The sequence below is a fragment of the Amblyomma americanum genome, chromosome 9, assembly GCF_052857255.1.
Source record: "Amblyomma americanum isolate KBUSLIRL-KWMA chromosome 9, ASM5285725v1, whole genome shotgun sequence".
Taxonomy (NCBI): Eukaryota; Metazoa; Arthropoda; class Arachnida; order Ixodida; family Ixodidae; genus Amblyomma; species Amblyomma americanum.
In genome coordinates, this window is record NC_135505.1 from 33,657,917 (window position 1) to 33,676,599 (window position 18,683).

The window sequence follows — 18,683 nt, forward strand, 5'->3', positions numbered from 1 at the left end:
TGTTGCTAATTATCGTCCCTTTTCACTCACTTCCGCTGGTTGTAAATTGGCAGAACAAATTTTAGCTAACTACACAACCAAATTTCTAGATGACAAAGGTGTACTTTCTTCTGTTCAACATGGTTTCAGGAAAGGCTCGTCCACTGTGACCCAATTAACATGGGTTATTCACAGCTTTGCAACAGTCCTTAACCACTCGGGGCAGGTCGATGACATTTTTTTAGATTTTCGAAAAGCTTTTGATGTTGTGTCACATGCTAAACTAATATATAAACTTGAACTAGTTGGTCTTCCTAAATTTGTAATCACGTGGGTTTCGTCATATCTCACCAACTGTGTAGTTTGTTAGCATTGACGGTTATCATTCAAATTCTTTACCAGTTACTTCAGGTGTTCCACAAGGTAGTGTGCTAGAGCCGTTGTTATATCTGAACCGGTCCATATTCGGCTCTTTGCGGATGATTTCATTTTGTTCAACAAAATTAACAGCACTAAAGACCAAATCCTCCTTAACTTTAGCCTCCAGAAAATTGACACATGGTGCAGCAATTGGGATATGCATCCTAATTCCGCGAAAACAGTTTTTATGGAAATCACCAACAAGAAAAATTGTACACTCATTTCCTTAACCCCTCCCATCGCATCCTCTAATAGAAGTTAAGAAATATAAATACCTCGATGTTACGATAACTAGTAATTTAAGTGGTAAGAGTCATATTGCCAATACATGCTGATCCTCCTACAGAAAACTTGGACTTCTTCGCCAGCAATTTAAAAATGTTCCTTACCTTATAAAGCAGTTAGCATACTACAGCCTCATAAGACCCAAACTAGAGTATGCTTGCACAGTCTGGGACCCTTGTTCCAAAGAGAATAATGAGGCATTGGAGGCTGTACAGCGGATAGCCGTGCGATTCATCTTTTCTGAATATCGCACATCTGACTCTGCTTCCATTTTAATGAAAGAAAATGCCATCCTGCTAATGCAAATACGTAGAAAAATCCAAAGACTAAAATTTCGATTTCTGCTGAAAAACAACAAACTCGCAATGAGTTCCGACGTTAACCTTGCACCCCTTGCAACTCGTCCCACAAGACATCATTTTGCACATTCCTTAACGCCGGATCAAACTAAAATAATGCCTTTAAATATTCTTTTTATCCACGCACTATCGGGGAATGATACAAGCTGCCTTGTGATGTCATCATGTCCATCGATTCTATTGAGAAATTGTTGTCGTCTACCTCATAGTCGTGTTTTGTATTTATGCACGTTTTATTGTAAGAGTTTGACATGTCTCAGTGTATTTTACTTATGTTTCGCGCGATGAACTGATATTCACAATGCTGTATTTATTTTCGCCCCTCCTTCTAGGGCCCACTTAAGGCCTGCGGTATTTGTTAATAAATAAATACATAATAGCATAGTTGTCAATTAAATTTGCGCGGTAAACATTCGGGCCTAGGAGGTTTGCCGCGAAGGCGAGCGTCGCCTCACTGATCCATTCTTCATAGCTTAGCATCCTTTGGGACGGTGTGACATCGCATGTCTCTTCTCCCGCCCCTTAAGTGAAATAATACTATGGGACCTCCCCCCCCCCCCTCTTGCTGGTCTGGCAGCCGTGGGGATCAAATTCGACTTTATAGGACTCTGGACAAGTGGCGGTACTCGCAGTGCGTTACCTACGTTGCGCGTAGCGTCCACGTAACTGCAGCTGGCGCGCGCCGTGGCACAGAAGCGGCCGGGCATTGATGCAGGGAGACGCGTGACGTCACAGCTTCCAAGAGGCAGTAGTTCAGAGCGCCGCCGCCAGGTGCACCAGATCAAGAAAAAAATGAGGAGGAAAAGGGCTTTCCGCTGGCTAAAAAAAATGATGCGGTTTCATTCGCCTTAGGAACTCCAGCTTGTATTCCAGCAGAAAATTAAGCAAATATACTTAGCTCGTAAATTTATGAATATCCCAAGCAGCACAAGTAATTGGCCCAATATTGGAACTGTATTGGCAAAGTTGGTCCGATAAAGGACCAGGATGGGACCATCCTGTTGCAATATTGGGCCGATGATCTGTGCTGCTTGGGTATTGGTGTACAAAATAAAGTGTCAGTTTAGGAGTTGTATACACTTTTAAGGAGTGTGAAGTCGTGGCCAGTGTTCGGTTGGAGTTTGTTCCATGCGCGGTCTAGGCGCAGACCTCAGAGTGTGGCTTACGGTGGTGTTCGTGGGTCGTAACATGTCAGAAGCGACAAGTAGGCTGCGTAGGACTTTATTGGGTGGTAGCAAAGGTGTTTTCCGTCAGCGTTCATGCTTGTTCTCTCTTTTTGCAGTGCGCCTGCAGAACTAACACAGCGCATCACTTACCACCATGGTAACAAAACTTCGGCGGCAGGTGTCACTCCCTCCAGCGCAATATGGGGAGTCAAGATAGCTCCTATCGTCAGCCTGCTTCCTTTCTCTTGCAGGGTATCGCCTCGTATAAATGCTGCAGCTGACTATAGGAGTTCTTGTTTCGGAGATTATGGGTTGTTCTGGTAGATATTTTCCAAGGCTGGATAGAAAACATAGGTGTCCTCCCCTACCGCGAATGGTGAGGCTTCTACCGCACAGACTTGTAGGAAATGGTCCTTGTCTCGCCTCCGTGTACAGGATATGTTGAGTGTCTACACCTCGTCCTCGTACGACGCCGCCGGTCCGCTGCAAGATTGTTCCGTTACGCCATCATGGTATACTCGTAAAAGAACGCACCAAAACTTTTTCGTTCACTTGAAACTGTCATCGCACTTCGATACCCGGTTAGCTAGAATGGACCCGCAGAGAGCACCCAAAAGAGCGGTCTTCAGTGCGTCCAAATTGATGAGCAGTTGGCGACCAAGAAAAAATAAGACGGTGTTTCATCTGTCCTTGCCTGCGGTGTGTTTCGTTACGCCATCTAGAATTTTTACAATGTTTCTATAATACTCTTTGTTGCAGGGCCTTTCCGTATGGCGTTCTTTATCGTCCGCACAAGATCGCAGCTTCTCCCGTGATAAGGAGTGAAGACTTTCCGAAGGGCGTGCTCTTTCATAAACCTTGAGCTCGCATGTTGTGAAATGTGCGCCGTTATCACTTACAACCTTCTCCGGTGCGCAGTGTGGAGCGAAGAATTCACTCATTCATGCTATGCTTGCTTGTACGGACATCCATCTCATGAGGTATACCCGTGGTCATTTTGAATTCGGGTTCACAGGAACTAGCAGCGTACGAGTACGGAATGGGTCCGCAAAGTCAATACGTACAAATGGCCATTGTCACGTAGGCCACGATCAAGGGTTCAATGTTGCCTTGTGCAGCATTTTGCCTTTTGCAGCTGCTGTAGGCTGGACATTGAGTGTTTCATTTGATTGTCGAGGTATTCTTCCGCGGATGGCCGCCATAAGTAGCTTCGGGCACGTTCCTTGCTCTGTACGATACCTGGGTGTCCCCGGTACAGCTCTTCCACGGACTAGAAGTTGCAGCTTTGGGGGCATCGACACTCGCATTCCGTGCATCAGGCACCCTTCGTGCACCGTCAGTTTACTGCGTCTGCCACTGTAGTTCCTTAACGCGTTGTCGTCCACATGACCTCTTGATGAAGTTCAACACAATGCTGCACACTAAACACGAATAACACGAGATGGGAGGTTTATCGGTGTTCGTCCGCTTTAAAACACCGCATCGCCAGACGATACCAGCGGTAAAACGGTGCACATGATATCATAAACTCCGAAGCAACACCAGCTAGAACTGACGGTGTGCTAACGAGGTCCGCAATCGTTCATCAGCCGTCTCTGAGTGGTGGTCGCCATTCGGAACCTTCCGAACGGTGTAGAAAAAAAAACACCGTACGGCAACTGAGACGGAGCGAGGTCGAATTCTTGCTGCTGTTCAAAAGAACGCGCCAGTGGAACGGCGTACATTTATCTGCTTTGCTTAGTTCCGGAACGAAGCAGCAAGTTTTGGATTCGGTCGAGATGCAATCGACAGCAGGCGGCGCAAAGGATCAGAAGACGGCGATAGAGTCGTGACTCGTGAGTGCCGACGCTGAGACTGTGAGCGACGTAGGCGCTAGGCCTAGCTGCGCCAGTGGGGCCGTCTCGGATTGCGTCGCAGAATTGAGCACGGCGGGTTGTCTGCAGCCTCTCTTGGAACGGATATCGTGAGGGGCGACTTCGCGCTTGACACTGATGCTTTTCGATGCGCGACGGGGAAAGGAAAGATGGATGCTTAACCAAGTTCACTGAAGTGGATATCGTAAACAATGGCTGAGCTTGCCCCTCGCTCGCTCTGGTTTGCGAATGGCGCTATGGCGCCGTTGTGAGCGAATTGAGACAAGCGCTGGCTTTGCCGCGCCCTTGACCAGCGGGAGAGAAATTTCTACCTCGACACTGCTGCCCGGAAGGATATTTTTGAATCCCTGCCGTCTCACATCCCTCTCGTCGTCATGGTAAGTGATTTTGCGTCTTAAATATCGTTGTACGATAAAGACGTGAGCAGGCTTGTGTGGAGCGCTGAAGCGCTGTGCTGCGAAATGGAGCAAAACATTAGAGCAGTTTTCTTAACGACGCGCTGCCAGTGTATGGGTTGTTTTATATGAGTATGCGCCAGCGCTTGAGCCCCTGCATTGACAGTCAATCCCACTGCCTGCGTTATAAGTTCGCCTTCAATCCGCAAAGCACCGCACGAGCGCTCTGTACAAGTCTGCTTGCTTCTGCACTGAAGTACACCTTCCAAGCGGCTGTAGGTTTTCGGCATTTTTATTTGAGTGCCCTCCGAAGCATTTGTGTCATTTTAGTTTGGATATGTGAAGCATTTTTGGCCACTCTTAATTTCATGCATGTTCGCAGAACGAGGTCTCCGGCATCGCTAATAACATAAAAAAATCAGGTTGCTTTTTCTAAAATGCCATGGTTCCCCACAAAAAACAATTTTGCTTATCGTGCGCGTCGCAGCAAATGAATGTGCTCAAAGCTTCTCAAGTGCATACTTGTATTCTGCCGTCATAGATTCAGCCGTCACATTTAGAATTCCAATCTGATTATTTGTTGCTTTCAGTCAATGGCGCAATCTCTTTGTCACTGGAACACGAGTGAATGCCAGAAAGAAACGGCTGTCAGTTCTTGCCTTATGTTCTGCGGTTCGTTGCGGCATAACTTCGACGGGTGCAGTATAAACGTGCTGTCACAATTTTTGAAAATGTAACAGCTGCTTTAATTTCAAAGCGTCACATACTTCATTTCCTTGCTCACCTATTATTATTGGAGTCAGTATTTCGAATGACATACATTTTATTCATAATGATTTGTTTGGCATCAAACCTGACTGGACATTGTTCTATACAGGTTCTAATGTATGAAGAACTCCAAGGTTGCATCAGTTTAATCTACAAGCAGTAGCAAACAGTTCAGAAATAAGTCGTGAAGAAAGATGCCCCCTGCAACATTTGTAGGTTTTTTTGTGCAAATTATTGGTGGAAATAGGCAGTAACTTAAATTTTTGTACAAAAGTAGCAGCTCAGTATTTATCTGAGCATCTGATGACTACCTTTTAGGCACAGAATTTACTCAAATTAGGCATTGATGTCACGAGCCTTAGCAAAGCTTGGGTTTTTGTGATTATTTATTTTAGAATGGGGTTGGCACAAAGCCCTGGTGTTTCGTTATCTTGCAAAGAGGCAGGATGCAAACAGTGACAGTAAGGAGCTGCTGACCCCCAAGGGATTTTTGTTAAAATTCAGGCATAGTTACTTGTGCAATTAAAAAAAAGACAATGGTAGGAATAAGGAGCCAGTGTAACTGCTGCAACTATGCTCAGTTCTGAAAATAGAGTACTTTCATGACTAAACCAGATACAGCGTACTGACACGCTGCTATTTTGGAATTTGCATTGCTACTGTCTCATTTTCACGCGTGCTCACTACCACTCTTTTCAAATAACCAATAATCCAATGTTGAGACGGTTGAGGTTTCTTTAGACTTGCACCAAACTATGGAGAGGCGATCACCATTATTTGCTTTTGCGACTGTGGTTTTTTTTTCATTTTATTGACAAATGGTAATGAGGTCTGGATACGGTGCAGCTATTTTTTATTTTCAGTTGGAAAAGAGTGTTTTGTGTTGTAGTCTTCGATGACATCCAATCATTGTGGAGTGCTACTTCACAAGCTGTGTATAATGGCGATATACACTTGGAACAACACCATACCAGTTTTGTATTTTTAGGTCTTCATTATACACACGCAAATATGATTCATGTGGAGTACTGATTGTTGCTTCCCGGGCTGTTATAGGTGCTCAAAATGTGATTCCCTCGATGCTCAGCAAAAATTCCTGTAGTTGCCACATGTATCAAATGTCACGGATAAAGCAAGAGTGGTAGCTTTCGTGTGCAGCTGTACCTTTCGAATACGCACTTAGTATCACGCTCCCTTGTGAGCAGTGGCTCACCATTGTTGCTTTATTTAGCCTCTAGTTCGATTACAATTAGGTCTTTGCTGCACTGGTTGCAATTAAATGAGATTGAGCAATTCAGTTGTCTTATAGCTAGAATATGGTTTTCAAATCTTTAGCAGGGAGGCCATTGCAGCATTTTGTTTAAATTTTGCGTAGTTGTGGTTGCCCACTAATTGTGATCATGGCTATAATGGACGAATCATATGTACAGTCGCACCTCTGTAATGTGGACACTTTGGTTTCCGAGCAAAATTCTCGCAAAGTGATTCATCCATACTAACGAATCATGAATGAAAAAGTTTTGATACAAAACATGTCTCCAAGTTCTCCTGCAAATAGTGGTGGGCAATGAAGTTGAAGCTAGACAGTGTTGATAGCTCCAAGTACATTAGCCTGGTTACCATTATCTTTAAAAGTCGTTCAGTGACATGTTTGAACCTCGCATTTCTTTGACTTTATTCTTGAAAAAATTAGGTTGAGCATGGTTTTTCTACGTAAATTTTCTCACTTTGAGGAGGGGAGATCACCCCCTCATGAATTCATCCCAAGGATAGTGTTGTCATAATGTGCATTATACTGAAATGCGACAGTATTTTTTTGCACTTCTACAAGTGTTAGAAATGTCAGTGATATTTCGTTTTTAATTTTGCAGGACCAAGCACTCACAGCATGCCTCCTCACCTATCAAGGCGCAGTTTTCCTGTTCATTGGCCATCACCCTGTAGTGAAAACCTCATCGTTTGTGCGGGGATTCCGCTGTTTGCAGCCTTCTAGGTGTTCCGTTTGAAAAATATAAAGAAGGCTGCTGACCTTACTTGAGAGTGATTTTAGATACTTGGCTTAAAATAAACCACGCTTCGATCGTTTTGAGCTCATCAGTTTTTAAAAACCACTTTGCCTTTCCATCACAACTGCCTCTTGTATCTGCCTGTACATGTTTTACATGTCTAGTTTTTTAGTACGGTTTGGAATACTGGTAGTTGAACACAAACTTTGCTGCTATAACCTATCAATGTTAACATGATACAGTTGGCCAGAGCGAAGAAAAAAGAAAACAATATCAGCATGAATCTGTGAGATAACGGATGTATAGCCTTTGTCAAAAAGTACAGAGCCAACGGGTTTGGCTTCTAAGTCGTGTAATAAGGCCTCTGAGCATCCATGGATGTCCAACATTCACGGTGGTCAGGGCAAGATTTTCTGCCCTTTCAAGAGATCTGGAATGCTAGCGATGCACATCAAGGCTCAGAAGCGAATTCCTTGGGCTCTGAACTTCGACAAATGCTGCACTCGCATTTTGTGACAGCATGGAAAGACATGACAAACAGGAACAGCAACATTTCGTTGACCCTAAGAATCATCACCCCACAGGTTTCTTGTCCCTGCATGGGCTAATCATGGTTTTTATCTTTTTGCGTATAGCTCGGACAGCTTCCTGGGAGCACTGTGAGCATTTTGTAATTTTTTTGTTTTTTAATAGACTTCCCGTTCTGCCACTTGACACATTTGCTAGCATTTATACATATCCTTTAATTAGAAAAAAATAATGGTGATAATAGATATGGTGAACAATTTGGTTTTCAAGCAAATATGTGCTTAGACACAGGTCTTCAGAAATTCAATTGCTTATTTAATTACAAAGGTTCTTGTCCTTAGTCTGATCAGTTGCCATGGAAACATTTCTGGAATTTTTCTTCACTTCATCCTAAAGTGAAGGTGAAGAATGCCTTTCCCCGATCAAACAGAATGCATGTGTCCTGAGCGCTTTGACCTTAGCCCATGTGTTTTTGCTTTGCTTGTAGTGTGCACAGTCGCCTAATACCTGGTTGACTAATTCCTTGTGTTTCAGCATTAGTCATTACTTCTTAGCTAGATTGAAAAGCATGTGTGCATGTGTTTCTGTATTCTAATTTTTTCCCATATAACTTATTAGTGCTGCATTTTATTTGCAACAGGCTCCTTCAAATGGGCGGCTAACATATCTTTCGGGGCACATAAACTTTCTCTAGAGCATAGGCCTCCATATATTGAGTGTAAAGTTTTGTTTTGTGTTCTTTTTATGTGATTGTGTGTTAAGCTGAATGTATTGTAAACGTTTTGTATGGTTATGTTCATCCTATGTGTTTCTCAAGAACAAACACAAATATTAGAGGTTGGATACCTGTGATATTTCACTGTAGATTTAGTGGGCTGCTTTAGGATGTCTGTTTAGTATTTCTTTTACTGTAGTTCGTAATCTGTATCTTGAAGTTAGCCACTTGGAATTAGCCACTGGGAATTGTCTGGTGCATAATATTTTTTTAGCTAATCTTATCTGACAGCACTAGTTAGCTTGAAGTGTAGCGAAGAAGTTTTAAAGTCAACTCTGCATTGTTTTTCAAGATTTACTATTGTATCGTTTTGATTACTTTTAGGTGCTGATTTCAAGTAAGTCCCTATCTCTAATACCTGTCCAAGAATTGTGGTTTCAAATGTTGTTTATTGTCCTCCATTTAAAAAAATAAAATTGTAATATTCAGGTCTTTGTGACTTTTTCTTTACTTTATGCAGGCTCTTCAATTTCCTTTTAAATTGAATAAGCTTGACATGTTAAGCAGCCTTTTAATGCTCCCCGCAGGGGGGCGCCTGCAGCTTGCAGGCGTCGCGACGGTGAGTGGCGACACCGCGGGTTCCCGAGCATCCGCAGGGACATCCCCGCAAGGGGATGATGGTGAACAGTGCATCACCACGGACCCGAGCACCCACGCTTCGCCGTGCGTGGCATCGCCGTGTCCGGGGAAAAGGGGATCCTGGTGGTTGAGCCGATGCCGAGCGTTTGGACCTTTAAGGCCCCTCGGCGGAAGCAACACACCACTTTGGCCCCAGCTTCACGTAGACGGCACCTCCGGCCTGACCCGACCAGGGGAAATCGGCAGTCGCCTTTTCCTATCCTCCCCTCTGTCTTTCACTTTCCTATCTCTTTCTCACAACTCTCCTATCTCCTACTCACTTCTTAGTTTTTTTCACTTTTCATAGGCGGCGAGGGTTAACCTTGTGTGGCCAACCACCCTGAGTTGTGTCGGATTTGGTTATAGTTGAGATGTACAGCTAGCGTGGGCAGGACTTGCGTTCAAGTTCCTGTCCCGTCCCCTTGTTGGACTGCATGGTGGGTGGCTGGCACCATGACTGAAAAACTTCATTTTTTATAGCTCCCACCCTTTCAAAACCCGATCGCTCTCTCAAGAGAGGGCGGAACGAAGCAGCAGACTTTTTTTCAAAAAAAGAAAACGACATTGACATTTACCAAGTTCTATGTTATCCACAGCGAAAGTAATGAAAAACAAGCAGGAATAATTTCTCCGTTCCTTGTGTCTAAATGCCTAACAGATACCCTGGGCCCTGGCTACAAGGTGTCTAAAATGGCCAGCGGAGACTTATTGTTAGAACTCTTGACAACATCCAGAACTAGAAAATCGCAAACATTGCATCCATCGGAGAAATCCCAGTTTCCATAACAGTGCACCGATCCCTAAACTCAGTCCGTGGTGTCATCTCTGAAAATGACTTCATACACCTAACCGAAAAAGAATTGCTGGAAGGCCTCTCTGAGCAAAATGTCACAGATGTGTACAGAATCAAAATCAGGAAAGACAACAAAGAAATAGAGACAAAACACTTGGTTCTAACTTTCAATACAAGTACATTACCAGAAACCATCGATGTAGGATACTTAAAAGTAAATGTCAGGCACTACATTCCAAACCCACGAAGATGCTTCAACTGTCAAATGTTTGGCCACGGCTCACAGAGATGCCGCGGCCGCAAAACGTGCGCAAAATGTGCTTCCAAGGATCACGTTTCTGAGGAATGTGACGCAGCCCTGCGCTGCGCTAACTGCGAAGGAGAACATGCTGCATACTCCAGGGCCTGTCCGTCCTGGAAGAAGGAAAAAGAGATTATCACGATAAAAACCAAGGAAAACATTTCATTTAGAGAAGCAAGAAGGCGATTTGCCGTTACCAACCAGTCCTCCTTCACAGCAAAATCCAGCTGTGCTGATGTGGTGCGCAGGGGCGGTGCACCACACAGCACCCCGGTGCCTGCCGAGGCCACTTCCATCGAGCCAATGGCAGGGCCATTCACGCCCCAGGCAGGGTCGGCGAAAGCTGCCCTGCCAGTGTCAAAGCAGGGAGCGCCGTTCCATGCGTCGGCATCCCGCAGGATGCCGAGGTGGGGGGTGGGGGGTGTTTGTCCTTCTTGTTCTGGTCCTTTGTCTGCAAGCGCTGTGTTCTCAAGATGTATCCCGCAGGACTTCCCCCTACCGGGGGAGGACTGAAACCCACAAACCCGCGGCTTCCCCGCGGTCCTCCAGCGCCTCTCGTGAGGCGATGGATACAACTGCCACTCAGCCTGCTTTGCAGCGGCGGAACAGCTCTCTTTAACGAAAAAAAGACAGGTCCCTAATAATATAATAATAATAATCTTTATTTCTCTCTTTCCACAGAATACAGAATGAGAGCGGACGTAAGGGTAAAAGCCGCATGCAGCGGCTTGAAAGAGCCCCATTACGTCCCGCATGACAGTATGACGAGGAAACAGCTTAGTCATGACAAATGCAGAGAAATACTGGAAACATCGGAATACATCGCGAATTTTGTGAACGTACAAGGACAAAAATACAGTAGGGATAAGTAAGAAAATATACGCACAAAATTGACAACAGACAAAATTGACAATTGACTAAATTCACAAAATTGACACCATACATTAATGCAGGAGCGGCAAAACACTAACTTATTTTTGGATATTTCTTCCAGTGAGATGTTATTACGTTCAAGTGTGTTAAGGTAACAGGGAAGATTATAGGCGCTTGATTGAAATCTGTACACAGTCCGACAAAACGGTGTAGACCAGGCGGTGCAACGGCGTACATTGTACATGGGCACATGGCTTTGAAGGTTGAATAGTATCAACATATCTGCGTTGTTTGTTCTAATAGCTTTCTTGTACATAAGAATTAATTTGAAGGCATAAAGATTAGGCACTTGAATGATGTTAAACTCGGAATAATAACGGGCCCACTAACGAAGTAAATCCCCTTTCATTTCCTCTCAAAAACATAAACATGGTTTTATTAATCCATCGGAATTGTAGAGGACTTATGCGGAATTGCAGCGACATAACACATATTTTAGGGTCAATGCTACCCACAGCTTTATGTCTTCAGGAGACCAATCTTGGTCCACAACATGTACATATCCTGAAACATTATAAAATTTTTAGACACGATCGAGAGCAGGCAAATCGGCTATCGGGAGGCGTCGCGATAGTCGTTCAATGCGGCTTCCCTGCTCAAGAAATTAAACTCAAAACAAAACTTGAGGCGGTTGCAGTCAGCATCGTAAGCTACAAAACAGTAACAATCTGTTCCGTATACATTCCTCCACATTTTACGTTAACACTCCATGATCTACAGCAACTGATCAGAGAACTTCCGGAGCCATATCTGTTACTTGGGGATTTTAATGGTCACTCCTCTCTGTGGGGAAGCGAACGCTGTGACGCTAGAGGTCAAATAATCGAAGATTTTATCCTGACGAATAATGTATGTCTTTTAAATACGAAAAAGGCCACATACTGTTCCCCAACGTCTGGGAAAATGAGCAGTTTAGACCTGTCTTTTTGTTCACCTTCTGTTTTTAGCGATTTTAATTGGGACGTTTTAGACAACCCGTATGGGAGTCATCACCTACCAGTTTTTATAAGCCTATCATCCTCACCTGCAGTCATCCCAACCAAACCACGGCGATGGAAGCTACATTTAGCTGATTGGGCGTTGTTTAGAGAAAAGGCCAGATTAGAAGACATATACTCAGAAACACTTAGCATAGATGAACTCAATGAAATTCTCACAAAGTGTGTCATCGATGCTGCACGGCTAGCTATTCCCCTGTCCACAGGCGTGGTGCGCCAGAACCACAAGGTATGGTGGACGCGAGAATGTTGGGAAGCCAAAAAACAACAAAATAAGGCCTGGGGTGTATTTCGTAGGTATCCTACTCACAAAAATCTAATAGTTTTCAAAAAGGCAAAAGCTAAAGCCCGATATATACGGCAGAACGCGGAAAAAATGTCTTGGCAAAATTATGTGTCTTCATTAAACAGCTCGGTAACATCAAAAAAACTGTGGGAGCAGGTCAGAAAAGTAAATGGCAGCTAATTCCCATTCACCCTTCCTCTGCTGACAGATCCTGGTATTCAGACAAGTATTAAAGAACAAGCAGACATTTTGGGGCAACATTTTATTATAGTTTCTAGTTCTTCCCACTATACACAGTCATTCTTAAAATACAAAAACACAACCGAAAAACAAAGGCTTCCTACGGCAGGCAGCACAAACGAGCCTTACAATAATTTGATTACACTTCAAGAAATACAGAGAGTACTGTCTATAGGTAAACAAACTGCACCAGGCCCCGACGAAATTCATTATGAAATGCTGTCCCATCTATCTGAGCAATCTGTAGAAGTTCTGTTAAAATTTTTAATAAAATATGGGTAGTAGGGAAAATACCAGCTGCTTGGAAAAAAGCCGTTTTGTTCCATTTCTAAAACCAGGAAAGCCACCAACCTCCCCTAACAGTTACAGGCCTATAACCCTTACAAGCTGTCTTGCCAAATCTTTTGAGAGTGTTATAAATATTAGATTAATGTTTATTCTAGAATCCCGAGAGCTTCTTGATGTCCACCAATGTGGTTTTAAAAAAACATGTCCCACAGTCGACCATTTAGTCCGCCTGGAAAACACAATCCGAGAGGCCTTTATACACAGGCAATACTGCCTTTCAGTTTTTTTCGATATGGAGAAGGCATATGACACGACCTGGAGGCTCGGGATTCTTCGCGACTTGGCAGAGCTTGGTATCCGCGGGGGGATGCTGAAATATTTGAGTGACTTTTTATCCAACCGCTCTTTCCAAGTTCGTCTCGGCGCAACCCTCTCAAATAATTTTACTCAGGAAAACGGCGTTCCTCAGGGATGCATTTTAAGTACTACATTGTTCATAGTAAAAATGAATTCTTTAACCAGTATAATTCCACAGTCCATTATGTACTCGGTCTACGTTGATGACCTTCAAATTGCATGCACATCTTCTAGCCTGGAAACTTGTGAGAGACAACTACAACTCACTATAAACAAATTAGCACTTTGGGCAGACAGAAATGGATTTAGGTTTTCTCCACAGAAAACTGTTGCGGTTCTTTTCTCGCTGCAGAGGGGACTGCACATTGATCCCTCCCTCCACTTGAATGACACCACACTTCCATTAAAACAAGAACACAAATTTTTAGGCTTAACTTTTGACAAAAAGCTAACGTTTCTACCACATATAAACACCCTAAAAAAGAAAGCCACCCAATCCCTGAATATACTCAAAGTACTCTCACGGAAGCGTTGGGGATCCGATAGGAGGTGCCTATTGCACATCTATCGCTCTCTAGTACGCTCTTCGTTAGACTATGGATCCATAGTGTATGGGTCTGCGAGGCCAACATACCTTAAAAAGCTAGATCCAGTACAAAACCTCGGGTTGCGCCTTTCGACTGGTGCTTACAGAACATCACCCATAAATAGCCTTCACGTAGAAGCAAATGAACCGACCCTCACCAACAGGACAACAATGCTTACCTGTGCATACGTACTGAAAATAAGGTCGATACCGAAACATCTTTGTTACGCCATAGTTACAAAATGCCCATCCAGAACAGTGTTCACCAACAAACCTCAAGCTGCAAAACCATTGCTCCTCCGCTTTGAAGAAATATGCCAAGAAATAAACATACTAGATGCACTTCCTGATGTTGCCCAGAGACCCGATAGGTTGCCACCTTGGTACTTGTTTCCTGGTGTATGCAATTTCACACTGACACACATTCAAAAAAGACACCCCACTGGAATATATACAGCAAGAGTTTCTTGGAGTAAGTGAAAAATACAAGAATTGCACAGTTTTCTACACAGATGGATCTAAGACAGCACACTATGTAGGGAGCGCGATAGTGCAAGGGAAATGGGAAAAAGTAGCCAGGCTGCCTTAGTGCGCTTCAATCTTTACAGCAGAATGCTATGCCATTGCTCTAGCTGTAGAACAAATATTGAAGAAAAACATGCAGAACAGTGTTATCTACAGTGACTCCCTCAGCGTAATTACAGCAATAAACCCCAGAAATGCAACCGAACCCTTAATAGGAAACATAATACATAATGTAATACGAGCTGATTCGCAAGAACATACAATAAAGTTTTGCTGGGTTCCCAGTCACGTGGGCATCAGCGGAAATGAGAGGGCTGATGCAAGCGCCGCACTTGCCCTTAACGCAAAAATAAAACCAGTAAACATACCGCATAAGGACTGCATCAAGTCAGTCCAGAATAAATTGAGAGAAAAATGGCAGGCTTCTTGGGACAACGAGGTTAACAACAAGCTGCACTTTGTAAAACCTGTCCTGGAATGGAAGACTTGTAGGCACCAGGAACGATTTATTGAAGTAATTTTATGTCGTCTCCGCATTGGACATACGCACATTACACATAATTTCTTACTAACGAAACAAGACAAACCTCGTTGTGAAAGATGTGGAGAAGAACTAACAATAAATCATATATTATTCTCTTGTGCAAAACTCGAAAAACTAAGAAATAAGCACTTTACGAAGTTTTATAATGAATACATTCCTTTACACACAGCGCTGCTTTTAGGCGAAAATGCCATTGTTAACATATCTTCCGTTTTTAGCTTTTTAAAAGAAGCAGGTGTTCATCAGAAACTGTAAATTTTGATCCACAGCATTGCTTTATAATATGATGCATTTCAGCCATTTACTCATTCCATGGGAAGAGGGCTTAGGTGGTTGTTTGAATGGTTGGGAGCCTCAGGATCCTTGCCCAGCCAAGGATGGCTACTGAGGTTATCTGACCTTCTTGAAAACGTTTATTTTTAGCCATTTATAAAATTTCTTCTTTCTCTTATTACTACCAGAACGAAAAAGCAATTTAAGTCCTCTACACAACCATGTTTCCTCCCACCTACAGAAAAGTGTTCATGTACCTTGAGCCTGGCGCATGATAGCCTTAGCTGCTTATGTGCCATTAAACCCAACACAACAACAACAGTCTTTTAATGCTGCTGGTGTTAACATTTCAGATATGTGTGTAGGTTAGTAACTGACATTTGTTATAATCCAGTCCTATTTGTTGTGGTGGTCTGCGTAATTCAGTACTTTCGAATATCCAATGGAATTAATAAGTCTCACGCACAAGTTAAATATCGAACAGTGTTTTGAGGACGTGCTAGTAACATTGTTCTGTAAAGTGCTTAAAACTGCAGTCTCGGAAAAAAAATGTCTAACAAACTTACACACACAGCTACCTTGCACTATGAAGGTAAAATCCAAGAACTATATTTTTGTTCGAAAATAAAACCACAGAGCACAAGCTATATGTAATATTTTTGTGTAAGCCTTACGGCGAATCCTTCTGCTTTTATCGAATTTGAGGACTTAGAGACTGGATGAAAGTAGTGCTCGAAAATTTTTTGCAATGCGCGAGTGGAGCACGGAATTCAAAATTTTCTTTAAAAAGGTCCATTATGGACTGCAAAAATAATTGACAGTAATGAACGGATTTTAAGGATAGAGTATACAAGTGCATTCTTTTTAAAAACTTCTAAAGACAGAGAGATGGCAAACATTATTTGTCCAATGTGGAGCTGCCCACATGTGGCTTGTGCACCATTCAGGCTCTCTAACTTCAGGGATTCGGTTTTTGGACCACAGTGAAGAGATGGCATACTTTTACGAGAAGAAAAATGTGTTGCAGGAATTTGGCACATATATCCGTTACCACGGTCTTGTTTACAGTTTCATTGCCTGTCGTCTCCCCAACTCTGCTTTTCTTGCCCATTGCGAACCACTCCGTCAAGATACTTTCGGCTAGCGCCAGAGCCATGGTTTGTGTATTTTTTTACAGAAGTGCCGTATACTCAGCGGAGTCAGATTAAAGACTTTTCCTTGCCGCCACCGCTGGTCTCGTTTTGTTTCCGCGATGTACGGCAGTACGCTGCGACGTGACTGCGACGTCGTGTGTATGCATGGCGCCACGATCGTGCAACGCAGGCATCCAGGAGGAGGTGAAGACAGCGGTCCGATGCACTTTGTATCCAGCGTTCTTGCCCTGTTCCTTACAGTACTACTTCGTAACGGCATGAACGGAATGGGGCTGGTTGTTATATCTCATCATTGAAGTTCGATTGGGCTTTGTTCGTGATTACAAAGCGCATTCGAACCTGATTATTGTGATTAACGAACTAGCACCGTTCCGCCTATACAGTTAGCAGTTCTAGTAGCCTTGTAAGAAAGAGCAAAAACGGAGCGCTGTCATCACCTCCTCCTCCTAGATGCCGGCGTTGCGAAATCTTGGCGCATGCATAAACACGACACCGCAGCCGCCGCTCAGCGTATCGCCGCGGTTGAAACCTCCCATTGCTAACCGGAAGTGTATCGTATTTTTTGGTGTAAACATCTACACCAAATATACTCCCATTGCCAACCGCAAGTGCTTCGTATTTTTTAGTGCAAAAATCTACACCCAATCTGCTCCTTTCGCCAACCGTAAGACCTCCGTATTTTTGGTGTTGAAATCTACCCCAAGTCTAACGGTGTATATCGAACCTCGATTTGGGAGGACGCTAGAGGACAAGCCAAAAACACCCATCTGGGTTGATTTGTGTTTAGTGTGTGAGAACAGGATCACGAGCTTGTCTGGCTCATGATTTCTTTTCTTCTGACCGGCAGGGAGTCTAAACAAAGGGTATAAAATGTCTCGCTCGTACTGTCCTCTCCTTTAGTAGTTCCTAACAGCAATCGCGGAAAAAGGTCCGCGTTCCCATTGTCAGCTAGATTGCGGTAGCAATGCCTAACTTTTAAGGAGACAGCAGTACAACCGACCCTTGCCGTCTTGCAGGAGCAATAACCGGGTAGCCGCTCTTTGGCGCAAGAATATTCTGGCGGCTTATGGCCAGTGATTAACGAGAGTTGAAGGCCATATAGAAAGCAATGAAATATCTTGATATTAAACATTTGTGCTGGTGCCTCTTTTTCGATTCGTCTTAAATATTTACTGTCTTTATTTAAAACAGAACCCTGCGGCACCCGAAGGCATTATGGCAGAAGGGGGGGGGGGGGGGGCAGAAATGACAGATAACATTTCCTAGTAAGGCCAAAGTAAGTGAAATATACACGAAGAGAAATGGAATGACAACTAAAAGCGCAGAATGAAGTACATGCACTTAATCATAACAACTGCTCCCCAAGCAGAAAAACACCAATTCAATGAAAGACACGCGCAATACAACTGCGCGCCACGTCACGCATCTAATATGAAAGCTCGGAAGCGATCTAGCGTGTGGCAATCGCTTACGCCGGCTGGCAGCCTCTTCCGCTCATTGATCGTCAGTGAAAATAATGATGCTTTATGTACGCTTTATGACATTTAATCACACGGATCTTCCACTGGTGATCTAGTCGTCTAGAAAACAGGTGTGATTCAAGCAGGTACTGGTCTTTCTCAATGCGAAGCTTTCTAAAATAAATGCCAAACATGACTTGCAATCTAAGTCTTTCTCAAAAACGTACAAGTGCACAAAAACACAAACACAAAAGGAAAGAGACTGAGACGCCACTAGCGCTTGCCAACTCGCCCAACAGTCCGTGCTCCTGAAACCTTTTTCTTCGGTTAGCTAATGATTTCCATCCGAGATGATCTTTAAGAGACGCAGAGCTAGTTGAAAAATATAGCTATTAGATACAAATCTCGCGGCATTATTGCGGACACGTTCGAGCATAGCAGGTGAGTAAGCAAACTAGGGTCCGCATAGAGGGCATGCGTATTCAATTGTTCTTATGCAAGTAAAGTACGCCAGTTGTTTGACATTAGACCGTGCTTAATAAAATTTATCCTTTAAAAAAGTTAGCATTCTGTTGGCTATGGATTTTACATACTCAACTTGACTCGTCCACATAAGGTTAAAACCGAAAAAAAACGCCGACATACTCGAATTCGAAACCTTTTTGCATGGAATTTTTATTTATTGAGTAATCGTTCTGTATTGGGGAACGCTTTTCTACTGACCGAGATAAGTTAGCATTTTTTAGTGTTCAAACACAAGTGCCATTTTGAG